We start from the raw sequence: 13,691 nt of genomic DNA on the forward strand, positions 1-13,691 counted from the left end.
TTCATCAAGGTCTTAAAATCTTTCAGAGTGGGTAGAGCTGTTTCGTCTAAAGCTTTCTGGTGAAAGAGTTGCAGTCGTTGCAAGAGTTGACCGTACTTTTGCGATTTTTCTGTTTCGGACAAATCTTGGCGATCCATCAAGGACTGCAATTCGTGTTGTAACTGGGACATCTCGCTCAAATTGGGATTGGGAGGTAAATGCGGGGTGCGTTGTTCTTGCCAACGATGGTATTCCATCCATCGTTTGTAAGGTACTAAAGCCAGTTTTCGTCCTTCCATGGGGTTGTCTGGGGTCGATTCTGAGATCTTGGGACTTCCGAGGGCCTTTTTATCTTGCTCCCACCAGTCCTCCCAACATGGTTCCCAAGACTCCTTTCAGTAGGGGACCTAACAAGAGGGTTAAAATGCCTCCACGTTCGACCAACATCTTCTTCTTTTGACGAATGGGAATTTTCTTTTGAACCATTTGGCGAAGAACGTGACGATGTTTGCCTAAACATTGTTTCTGGTGTTTGGACAAAGGGATCGTGCCTTTCAAGACGTTCAAACAGCATTCGCACACGGTATCGATGACCTCTTTGGAGGCTGATTGAATGAGTTTTTTTCGTAGAGGTGGAGAAGCTTTGGACAGGACAGATAACATGTCCCCATGTTTGACTAAACGAGGAGGCAGTCCTTTTCTTTTCTTTCCTTGGGGCTGTTTAGAAGAGGGATGTTTTCTGGAGGGTGACATCTTTGAGTCTTCAGCACCAAAAACACTGCTACCCCGACTTGGTCACAGGCCTTTTTATACTGGAACGTGTCGCCACTGATTGTCTTTACGTCGTATCAGTTTGAGGACAGGCATGACACGTCGTGCAGGGGTACGCAACGGACTAAATCGAGCCAGTTCTTGCTTGGACAAATCCAGTAAACTTTGTAACATGCCCGATCTTTCTTGGACTTTGATTTTGGGAGAAGGTACTTTTTGAGCAGCAGCCACTGCCACTAAATTGGAGGGTCCTGCCACTGGGGAAGTCTTGGGGTCATCAACGGAGAAGTTCTTGGTGTGATCAACGTCTCCAAGTACTCTTCAGTTCTTGGTGTCATCAACGGAAAAGTGGATGAACGTGAGGCTGCCGGAGACGCAGTCACCGCCGTGGCAGGTCGTGGTTTGCGAGTGTAAGGTTGCGTCCTGGCCGAAGTGCCTCTCTTGCGAGTAGTTTTCTTCTGTGGACTTTTCGTTTTCTGGGGGATTCTTTTCTTTTTCCGGGGTGGTGTCTGGTAAGAGGAGGGTCCCGCCACTGGAGAAGTTCTCCTTGGGGACCTGGTCTTTTTTTTCTTCTTGGAGCTTGGTTTGACTTTTTTCTTGGGGAGAAGTTTGGGGGCATTAGGATCCCATCTTAAGAGAGAGCGAATGATGACCCCATCCTAGAGTACCGCTCCCTCCAGGTTTCAAAATGATTTGTTTTTTGGTTTGAGTGTCGATGCGGGGATCGGCCAGTTGGGTCAAAGCGACTTTGTTTCGATCAAAAAAGTGTTTGGTTTGATGAGGAATCTGAATGATCCCTTGGAGTAATTGACGTGCCGTCACCGTGAACCGTCGTTAAACTTCTTTGAGACTAGCTTCTAAGACAAGAGCTCGTATTTGTGGATTTTTTTCTCGACTGATGCCATACAAGGCACGAATCAATTTGACGGGAAGATGCGACTGAAGGGACGTCATGTTGACGTTGTGTGAGACAGACGAAAAGGGTCTGAGGTTTTTATAGATTTTTTTTGTGGAGTGAAATTAAGTCGAGGACGGAGACGTGTATAGGACAGGCCCTCCGTCTTGGCACCAGTGGTGAAACAAGTGGGTACGAAATCGCAAATCCTCGGGAGTCGTAGGTTTCAAATCGACGAGTAAATAGGCGTGTGGAGTTTGAGTGGTATCTTCGTACGCCTGAGTCAGCCAAGGCGTTCCTAACTGTTTGGCTAAGACTTGCACTTGTGATTTATCTCGAGGGCTTTTAAACAAGACCACGTAATGCGCATTGAGACTGATGGTGCGATGGGCTTTACTTTGTTGAAACAAATTTTGGGTGATGTAAACGACACTGGCATTATGGTGATGCCCTTTGCGCGTGAACCACAGTTTAATTTCTTCTTCGTCTTCTCCTAACATGTCGTCAAAAATGACCAAATGGGTTTGACGGGAGTCAGAGACGATGCTGTCGTCTTCTTTAGGAATGCCTTCCACAAACACGATCCGCTGAGGTGGCCGATTGATCAAATGATGTTTATGTTCGATCAAACGTTTGACGAATTCGGTTTTGCCTGAACCGCTAGGTCCAGCAATGAGCATGTTAAAGGGATGGCGAAGATACAAAGCCTCCCAACTGGCACGATCTAAGTGTTCGTCGATGACTTTGACAGTAGAGGAAGAGGGAGCAGAGACAGCAGAGGTAGCCATAGTGTTAGGAATGTCACTTGTGACACGAAAACAAACAAGACGAGAGTTTATATACTTTTTTCAGAACATGTTTATTGAATGGTTTAAACATGAATAGGAAAGACAAAAATACATAAAAGCCAAAGGCTTAAGTACAAGAATAAAAGGCACATGATAACCATTAACGTGGAATAAAAACAAGTGTCTGTACAACATGTTTTGGGTAAAGTTCTAACCAGTTCTATAGGGGGTAAGGTCACACAAGTGTCCTCCCGAAAGGGTCTTTCAGGCCTGTCCACGACAGTCCTTCCTGGGTGACGGGTTCTTCTGGCACCGTCACTAACACAGGTTGAAAAGTAACTTTTTTCTTTGGATGTTGAAAGGAAGGATCACAACTCTCGTGCATACTGGGCCACTTCTTGGGTCCAAGCCTCAAAACCCCTCTTTTTCCAGTCACGGATATCTGTCCAATGGGGGTGTAAGTCACAAGCTACACACACATCGTCATACACGTCTTGGGTAGCTAAAAGTTGACGAATCTTTTTTTTCCCGTAGAGGTCGAGAAGTATCCAGATGAAAACGTAAGGCTTTGAGCAAAAGGAGTCTCTCGTGAACATTTAAAGGCACCACTTTCATGTTGAATGGGGTGGTAAACACTGTTCGTAAAGAGTCCACAAGGAATCGGCTGGTAAACGAAATCCCAGAAAACAAGTCACTAAGACACACACCACTTGTCGACCCAAATTGAACGGATACAGTTCTTGTAATAATCGATGGTAATGATCGACGGTTTGAATATGGTCATTGAGTTCCTTCCACGGAATCTGTTCAATTACATACGACATAAGTCGTGGCATGGCAGCCTGTTTTTATAGTCTGTTTGTTTCGGAAACAATACACGTACTTTCTAGCCAGAGATCTTCGTTCTCCAGTGGGGAATCTAAATGTTGCATACTGTAACCGAAACGTCAGAGTTGTTTAGAAGTTTCCTCTTCCGCTAAGTAGATTCCACGTAAAATATGTCGGTAATCCTTTACCTTGTCTTTCTCAATGCGTTGCACTAGGTGAATCTCGAAGTAACCAAAATGATCAACACGTGGATCATCGGGGGCCTGGAAGTATTGAACAAGGTCTGACCACTGAAACAATTTCTGACGAATCAGTTCTCTTATACCATTCAGGTACCAGTGGTTAAAGATCTGGTGACGTAACGGATGCAATTGTTCTTTACGTTTCACTTGTATTTTGACCAGCTCTCGGTAAATCCTTTCTCTCAATTCCACAGGCAAAGCACGAATGTTCTCTTGTAAAGTATCCATGAATAAGTCAGTCCGTACAATTCACAATCTTCTCCTAGAGCAAAAGTAATCCACATAGTGAATAATTTCTGACCACTGCCATTCAGGGTAACGTCCAAGAATGTCACTGAACTCTTTTGATGTAAACGGTCTAGAGTAATACAATAGGACGAATGCACACTTCACCCAAAGAAATCTAACACACTGGTTGACTTTTTTCACTTTCCTCTTGTGAATTTCTCGGCACAAAAGTTCTACAGTCACCCATTGAGATTTCACTCTGGCAAGTCCCTGCCAAACTTCCTTGTAAATCTTCTCTTGCAGTTCTTTAGGTAATGATTCAATATCGTTTTTGAAATGAAGTTTAAATACTGGTCTCGTTGATGTCCAACATTTGACTCCTAGCCAAACTGGTTTCTTCTTCGTCAACGACATGGTAAGTTACTTTAATGTCTCGGTCCCACTAAGGGTAAGTAATGACAATTCGGTGACCATCGAGCATGTTCTACGTAGGCCGAATCTTGCGGTTCCCAGTGGTGAAGTGACACACCGCAACTGAAGCACTTGACTTTATCTCCTTCGCCCAAGTAGAACAATCCGGCTCTGGCTAATTCTTCGGGGGTCGGGCCTCCCAGATACTTAGGCCATTTTCCTTTGAACGATTGAAGACCATTTTCAAAGTCGCAGTATTCCGACAAACGCACAGGGAACGAATATTCGTCTTTCACAGGTTCGTTTCGATGAGGGTTGAGTGACATGGGCAGGAGTTTGCTCAGAGCTGGATGACATCCGTAGGGGGGTAGACGTGAAGGTGAACATCCACCTTTAAAACGAAACCCAGTAAAATGTCCAAGAGGACGAGCGGCATCGCTTTCGCATTTCTCAGGTTTGACACGCACAGCATCACTTTCCATGATAGGGGTAGTGAGAACAAAGTTCCCATGATGCTTTACGGCATCGCTAAGGTCACAACGTACAGCATCGTACCCATCGCAAGGCTCACAAGGCCACTTCCGAAGTCCCACACTTGACGTGTACCTGTCTGAACTTGTTCTGTGTTTCTCTGAAAGTATTCATCTTGTTCGCTTGGTCTTGGTAGTCACAGTGAACTATCGATCTTGCCTAGGGTTTCTTTTTATATACAGACCAATACCGACGTGTCCATACGGTAAGGTGAAATGATTGGGAAGTCGCACTCGCTTCTGGTACACGATTTGATAGACTTTTTCCAAGGGTCGACTGACGATATGGTGAGTGGGTAAACGTACAATCTTGTTGGGTTGATAGGTGGTCACTTTAAAGTGTTCATCTTCTCCGGATTGCAAGGCTTCTTTCAATACCCCAAAGTTGACCACACGACTGGCACGATAAATCAGAGTCAATCCTTTCACTTTACACGTCGTGTGCACTTCTCCTTGTGGGTCCCGGCATTCGTAGCCGTAATTGTTGGGACCGCCACTGACGAAACTTAGAATCTTGTCGTCGGGATGCTCGTCTGTCCAGGCTCCTAAACGGTCTCCTTCGATGTCAGGGTGCTGTTGACTCGGGTGATGGATGTAAATGCAACTGTCCGTGTCAAAGTACAGGACGCGTTCCCCTAACAGTTCTAAAGCTTCGTACAATTTTAAGCGAGCATGAGCTGTCACGTAAGCCGCAATGATGACATTTCCAAAAGGGTCGTCTTGTACAAAGTCCAGATCTTCTTCGTAATTGACCAAGATCAAATCCTCGCGAACGCTGTCCACGTGTTTCATTAATTTGGTTTTGTCGTGAATCATCTGGAAGTAGCGGGAAGGTTCTGTCAAATATTCCGTCTTGGGTAAACACGGTCGTTGTGCCATTTTACCCTACAAGCAATTTAACATCACTTTGGCAAACGATCGCCTGCCTTCGTTTTTCTCGATGTGGTCTAAAGGAATACCTTCTTGTTCATAGTATTTCTCTTTGAATGTCTTTTCGTCTTCGGAAGTGTGACACCAAGAAGGATAGCCGCTGGCTTCTTGTTTCAGTTTCAAAAAGGCATCCACGTAGTCTGCGAAAATGCCTTTCTGACTGGGGTCACCCTTGTGGTACTGTTGTGTCTTGGGAAAGTGGCAAATTTCGTACACTTCTAACAGTTGGTATCCCATGTCCAGAGCTTTGAACAATTCTACGCTGACCCAGGTTCCCGTCAAAGCCCGTTCTTCCTGGGTGTGCTGACAAGGCTGATCTTGGTTGCACGTTTCGGCACAAGTACGGCACAAAGGAAACATCGGTTTGCCTTGGCAATGGTGAGGTAACACGGGATGGTATAGGTGCGTGGGAGGCAAAACTTTACACCTGATCAAGCCTTCGTATTGTCGAATGTTTTTCAGGTCGATGTGTTCCGTCAACAATTGTGGGTGCCCTACAGGAAAGCGACAATATTTGCACACGTAGGGATACAGCGAACACACGTCCAAGTATTTCATTTCTTCTCCTTTCTCTTCGTCGGCTTGGTACAGCAAACAGGTGGCATTGGTCCTTCCTCCGTACAAACTATCCCTCGGGTTCAGCGGGTCCATGAACTGGTAACTTTCCACGAGGCCTTTAAATTCGGGATCGGTTTTCAAACGGTGATCGTATTCGTGTTCCCACATTTCCACCACTTGGTATCCTTCCTGTTCTAACTTTAAGCGTCGCTGACAAGTGTCCTGGTACAAGTCTTCCATGGTTCGTTTTAAAAACTGATTTTAAGTGCCACGGTTAGGATAACAGACGGGACATCCGTGAAATAAGCAACCGTTAAACTCGTACACGATCTTGGCGTTTTCTAAGTCCCAGCCATCGACCGAATGCGTTCCGATGGTCTTTCCCCCCCCCCCACACCTCCGTTGCGGAAATGCTGAATCCACTTGTCTTCCTTGTCGCACAAGTAATGTAACCAGCGTAGGGCTTTGACCGAGTATTGACGTTTGACATAGTTGGTCATTTGAGGACTGATGACAGCTACGGTGTTTTCAGGCATGAATCGTTGCCGGTACACTAAGGAACACGCTTTGGCAATGGTGCAAGCTTCTTTCAAAGGATCGACCCCTCCGTGTTCCATGAACAGTTGTCGAAATTTTCCACAGCAACGTCGTAAAATGTCCACGTCGGAACGACAATACTTTAACATTTCTTCCTGAAAGTCGAAAGGGTCCGAGGCGTGAGCCTGGTACCAAGCGTAGAAAGCTTCTCGTTGTTCGGTACGCATGTTGTCGGGGTCGTAATAGTGAGCCTCAGGTAAATGGGGTAGAACGGCGTGTTGATTGGCTTCCGTATTGAAAAAGTGTGGAAAGTACCCTTTAGCCATTTCTGTCATTCCAAACGTTTTAGGCATTCGACTTAAAGGCATGGCCAAGTAACTCATCGAATCTTTAAACTGTACTTGTCCCACTTGCATGAAAATGATTTTGGCTCCGTTCAAAGTGACTTTAGGACGCTCGGTGCCTTGTTCCGTATAGTATCTCAAAAGAAACTGTCCATCGTATCCGGAGAAATTGTGAGCCATCACCGTGGCATGACGATGACAATCTCCGTAACGTTCGATGTCCTCTTGGCTCCACGTCTTGTCGATGGGGTCTAAGACCCATTGGGCAAAATCGGCTAACGTGTTCGGTCCTCGAAAGATTTTTTCACGTCCTCCAGGAATCTTGCTGCAGTGAGGGCAATGACTGAAGATAGGTTCTTGAATGCACTTCTCGCACGCTCGATGAGCCACGCAGAAATTAGGAATGTGAATACCGGTCTCTTGCATGCATTCGAAATCGAAAAAGATGAAATTGCCTTTCTTCTTCTTGTGACCGTCCTCTTTCTCTGGTGGTGGTTGGTATTTTTGCACGTATCATTCGTGTTCCAAGTCCACGATGTGTTGACAAATGTGACATTTTTTCTTTCCTGAACATACGTGTGCCTTGGCACTATTGGTACGCAGGCCTTGTCCACACGTAGGGCACAATCTCAGGAGTTGACAAGCACATTTCTGCTGTGAACCTTGCGTCTTCAGATGTTGTTGGTAACAGGCAGGGCTGACAAACGTACGCAGACAAGCAGGACAATGTACTCTTTCTTGTCCTTCGCTCAGACAGGGTGGAGAGGCCAAACATCCTGAGCATTTCAATCCGCAATGTTTGTGTTGCTCTCGATTGTTATAGCCATAGTCACATTTCTCACAGTAATAACTGTATCCCAGGAATCCGGGGATGGCGGTAATGGTATCGAAATGGTCATCGTGATAATAGACATGAATGTATTTTCCATCCTTAAAGTCTTTCCCTCGAAACAACAGAGGTCCACGCACTTCTTGAGGGTGCACTTTCAAGGTGTAGAGTGGAGCTAGGGCATCCTGCAATTTTTGCATCTCAGGAATGCCACAGGGTGTGTCTTTGGACAGTCCGGCTTGTTGTAACAGGAGTTCTGCTTCATTTCGTTATTTGGCTCGGTCGGATCGTTGAATAGTTTTCCAGGTTCTTTTCCATTCTGTCTTGTCGTTCTTGTTGGCATAGGTTCGTCCCACCACGATGGCTCGGGCTAAACACATCTGGTCTTGAGGGTTGTTTATTTGGACGAGGCTACGCTTAATGCTGCGAAGGTCGTTCACGAATAACACCTTATTGCGTTGTCCGGTCCCTTGAGGAGGAGAGACGTGGGTCATGTCCAGTGTGGCTTTTCCATCGGTGATGTCAAACTGGTCATTAGATTGTTGCACGTGTTGAATCTTGTCCTCGACTTTGGAAGCAGTTAGTTCTGCGGGTCTGCTAAACTCGATCCAAACAGGGGATTTCAAACCGTCGTGTTGTATGGAAAGTCTCAAGCGATCGTCTTCTTTGGGTTGACATTGTCGCTTGAGTGCGGTGAGCAAAGAATCCCACACCCCAGTGATGAACCCTTCGGCTTTCTCTAACGGTACTTCAGCCTTGAAATCTTTAAACTTCACTGTGTATTTGTAAGCCTTGGTTCTAAATTTTCTAGAGGAGCGCTTTTATGTTTCTCGAATGGAATAGTACTTTTCAGGGTTGACTAAGGGTGGTGAACTTTGTTTAGAGGGTTCGGATTCTGGTTCACTCATGTCCTCTTCAAAATCACTGGCATGAATTTGTGTCAAGACTTCAGCCCTGGTACGAGGCGATAGATCACGTTTCTGCCTCTTACTTTCTTCTTCTTCTTCTTTCTTCTCAAATGAATTGGATCGTTTCATCTTGAGTGCAAAACGTCAAATGACTCAAGTTTAAACACCATAGACTAATTTATAGTCATGGCAGACCAGCGTATATAAAAGGGTGTGTGTCTTGTCCTTTCAGTATTCATTTCATTCTCAAACCGAGCACAACGATGGAAGAGACTAGCCAAATCGAACGTTTCATCAGAGCTTTGCGAGGGGTCATTAAAAAATTCTCTTCAGACCAGCCGACGGACTACTCTCCTTCTTTTCGAGATAAAAGTCAAGATACTTGCTATATCTGTCAAAAGAAAGGGCATTGGTCTTCAGAGTGTCCAGACCGTCAAAAAAGAAAAACAGGGGCTAGAAAAGACAAAAGTCAAAATACCTGTTATTATTGTCAAGAAAAAGGACATTGGTCTCCAGATTGCCCAAAAAAGAAACAAGAGAAGTCAGAAGAAAAGAGGGATTCTTCAGAAGAAGAGAGGGATTCTTCAGAGGAAGAGAGGGATTCTTCAGAGGAAGAAAGCGGCCAGGTGAAGAAAAAGAAACAGGAGAAGAAAAGAAGAAGGGAAGAAAGTAAGGAGGAAGAAGAGGAAAAGACTGTGAAGGTGAAGAAATTGAAAAAAAGAGAGAGTAAACAATGAGATAGAAGAAGTCTATAAACTTTTTTAAAGTGTTGTGTTGTGAATTGTGAATTGGATTGTAACTATTGAGAAAAGAATAAATTAATTATATAAGGTAAGTGTCTTTAAGTTTTGATTTTAAAATAAGAAGCTACACTCACGCACTCATATACACGTACTATAGGGGTAAAATGGGTTTGTTTTTTTTTTTAATTATTGGCAATTGAAAGTGTATCTCTTTTCGAGCGACGTGGGTGGCCCTGAAAAGGGCCTTTTTTGGTGTAGGGGTGAGCTTAAGCAATCAACTTTAACTGCCTTAAGCCTTTGCCACGGCCAAGTCCTTCTTCTGGACTGCGTACTGTTGATGATGATGATTTGGTTGAAATCACTAAGGGTGGTACGGTAGGCTTAGTCACAGGGTTGACGTGTTTAGCTCGGGAAGGTCGTATTCTCTTCGGTCGTAATAAAGAAGTCTGATACATTTGTTTCAGACTTCTTAACTCCGCTAAAATGTCCAACAGTACCGTGACCGTTTGATTTTCACCCTCTTGTTTCTTTGCTGCTACTTCTTCTTGTTGTTTTTTTCTTACCTCTTCTTCTTGCTGCTGTTGCTGTAGGAGAAAAGCTTGTTCCGCTTCCTTTTGTCATTGTATAAATTTCTCCAATTCTTCTTTCTGTCTCTGTCTAAAATTCTCCAATTGCGGTAATGAAGAAGGAGACGAAGGTTCCGGAACAAATTCTTGCGAGGTAAGAAAATCCACAAAATCCCAATTTACCTCTTCTGAAAGTAAGTCCGGGTTCCCTTGGGCGGTCTCCACTGCTGGTGCACCCCAGTGAATCGTTTTCTGAGTTTCCGTCATGTTGAATCACTCTCACATAGATTGACTGCACACAGGCGCTAGCAAATCTATATAGACCACGTGACGTCACAGACTGCTCTCTTCGGATTGGATGCGGGTTGACTGAATTTTGTAACGCGTGTTTGGATTGGTCAATGAACTCAATCCGTTTCAATCCTTCCTACCCCTATAAATAAGCGCAGTTCACTGCATTGATTCACCTGTTCTCGTCGCCTCAAGATGTGGACCACAGTCGAATCATCCACCCTTGATTCTTCAATGATGCTAATGTATGTCCGATCCAAGTGGACAGTTGTCCACAAGTCAGACACCAGTCTGTGGATACAAAGAGTGTACGTGGAGAGACAAGGTTGCCTCAAGAGGACACTGATTTATGGCCCTCGAGTAAGACGCAGCTTGAGGACAAGAAGATGCCGCAGATGCCCTTTATGTTAAGGGCATATTAACATAAATCCAAAGGCCCTTTTCAGGGCCACTCATAGGTCTCGAAAAGAGATTGATTTTCCATTGCCTACCCTTTTTTAAAAAAATTTTTTAAAAAAAAATCCCATGTTAATTTTCCCCCTTGTCTCTATACAAGCCCACGATTTATTCCCATTGTCCCTATACAAGCCCACAATTTATTCCCATGTTAATTCCCCTTGTCGTTATACAGGCCCAAAATATATTCCCCATGTTAATTCCCCTTGTCGCTATACTGGCCCACGATTTTTCGCCCATTTTAAATTTACATAGTCGCTATACAGGCCCAGGGTGGTTAATGTTAAATTTACATAGTCGCTATACAGGCCCAGGGTAGTTTTTAATATTAATTCCCATTGTCGCTATATCGCCCCCATTCACTACTAGTGCTGTTAATTTGGCCGTCAGCTAGCGAAACATGGTGTTTCATGCTAGCTGAATGGACGGATGACATAAGTGGGAATAGACCCAACACGCACTTATGTATACTATGTCTGCTTTACTTGATTGGATGAGTGGGGATGGTACCCACACTCATTCTTATGATGTGTGTTATGTTGGAACATATTTGTGCGCGCAATGCACGCTTGAATTGGTGTCCGGCCGAGGCAAGGGAGGAAAGGTGCGGGGGAAGGCTGTTGTCTGTCCGCAGTAGGCGTCCGCTGGATCCAGGTTGGTGTCCGAAGGCAATTTTGAATTTTGAATTACTCATATTATTACCAAAAGAGAAACGTAAAGTATTCTGTACTGTCTTTTAACTGTTTGTTCAGAGTAGGTAAGAGGAAAAAGAGGAGTAACGAAATACATATAAACAAAATTTAAATCAAAGGGATATTTTGTGATTAAGTGTGGGTTTAATTTGGGGGGGGGGGTACTGGTTTGTGTTAGGCTGGTTTCTTTGCTGAATTACTCAGATCATTTAGACGGGTCAAGATCACCCGTCCTAACTGTTTTACCTAACGGTTTATTTGGATTTGATTGAGGTGGGGGCTACAGGTATTTTTGGGGGGTAAGACGGGTTTCTTTGCTGAATTACGCAGGTCACTTAGACGGGTCAAAGTCGACCGTCTTAATTGGTTAGCTGTCTGGTTTATATACTATTTTTGAGCCTGTTGTTTCAAGGTATTTTAAAATGTTAAGATTTGTTAATTGTTTGTTAGGATTTGTTGGGTATATGAAGTCTGTTTATGTATGGTGGATCCAATTTCTTTTTGAGCTCTTTGAAAGTTGTTTCTTGCTATCTGGAGTTTAGTGCAAACATTGAATACATGATCTAGGTCTTGTATAGTGTGGCAGTTGTAGCAGTTTATGTTTGCTGATTTGGGTTTGAAGAAGGTGTCGACATCTCAAGCTTTTATATGTTCTCGTCTGGGAAGGTGTCAATAAGGCAGCCGAAGCCTGACTGGTTACTGGAGTAAACAGATTTTGAAACACTTCGTGTGCCTCTTCTTCTATTTCCATCCATGTGGGTGAGTCTGTCTTGATGACTTTGAGTTCACCTTTGTTGATCATCTTGAAATCTCTCAGAGTCAGTTTAGCTGTTTCGTCTAAAGCTTTCTGGTGAAAGAATTTACGACGTCGCAATACGCGGCCGTACCGATGCTATTTTTCTGTTTCTGATAAAATCTTTTTATCCAACAACGACTGTAATTCCTGTTGTAAAACTGACGTCTCGGTCGGATTAGGATTCGGGGGTATATAAGGTAACCGTTGTACGTACCAAATGACACTGCCACTCTTCTTCTTGTTGTGCGTTTCTTAGAGGGATTTAAAAAAAAAATTCTTTGCTTTAGCTTCGGCATTATGATCAATTTTTTTAAAATGGAACGAATAATAACACCCGCCTAAAGAACCACTGGCACTAGGTTTCAAAATGTTTTGTTTCTTTTTTGGTCTGAGTATCGATTCTTGGATATGCTATTTGTAACAATGCATCTTCATGCCTTGAAGTGACTGATGTGCTGCCAAAGTAAATAATCATAATATATCTTTGAGACTGGCTTCGAACAAACTGGCACGGACTTGTGCATTTTTTGTCGCCATTAATGCCATATAGTGCACGAATCAACTTGGCTAGAAAAAAAGATTGAAAAGAAATCATGTTGACTACTGTTTGAAAGAAAACAAGTGTAGCATATTTTTTTTTTAAAGTTGTTGGAGGGTGGGGTCTTTCGAGAGACGCCAAAGGGGACGTGTGCATTAAATGCCGTCCTTCTTGACACCAGTGGTAAAAAACAATTGGTACGAAGACTCAGATATTCGTGAGTGTGACGTTTTAAATCGATGAAATAGGCATGAGAGTGGCATCGTAGTACGCATAATTCAGTAAATGGGTTCCTGATAGTCTCATAATCCACCCCCCCCCCCAAAAAAAAAGCTGTGTTGATACTAATGGACAACATGTGGGCCTGTGTTATCCGTTTATTAAAATGCAATTTCAATGCATAATTCTGTCTGGAACACACCTGCATACAGTTTAGACACTCAACGGCATTTGGTAATAGCCATATCAAGCGCGAAATTCAAAATGGCCACAGGACAGAGTTTGTACTATTCCACGTGAATCTACAAGTCGCCAAACATAGGATTTGATTCGGAAATATTGCGTTTATATCTCGACGGTAGCTCAACAGTCTCGAGAAATACTGTTAAGTGTATAAACTGTACAGCGATGTGTGCAGACACGATTGTCTGCACAATTTTGCCGGTTTTAATGAAAAGGCGATATCTGCTCCGAAACCACCAGTCAATAACATTACAGGCGTGGGGCTGATTTATCTGTCTAGGTTCCTAACTGTTTGACTAACAGTTGCACTGATATTTATCTCTTGTGCTTTTAAATAAGATACATTATTGAATGATGGTACAATGTTCC

This window comes from Sinohyriopsis cumingii, chromosome 13 (genome assembly GCF_028554795.1).
Source record: "Sinohyriopsis cumingii isolate HCF-2022 chromosome 13, ASM2855479v2, whole genome shotgun sequence".
In the NCBI taxonomy this organism is placed as follows: Eukaryota; Metazoa; Mollusca; class Bivalvia; order Unionida; family Unionidae; genus Sinohyriopsis; species Sinohyriopsis cumingii.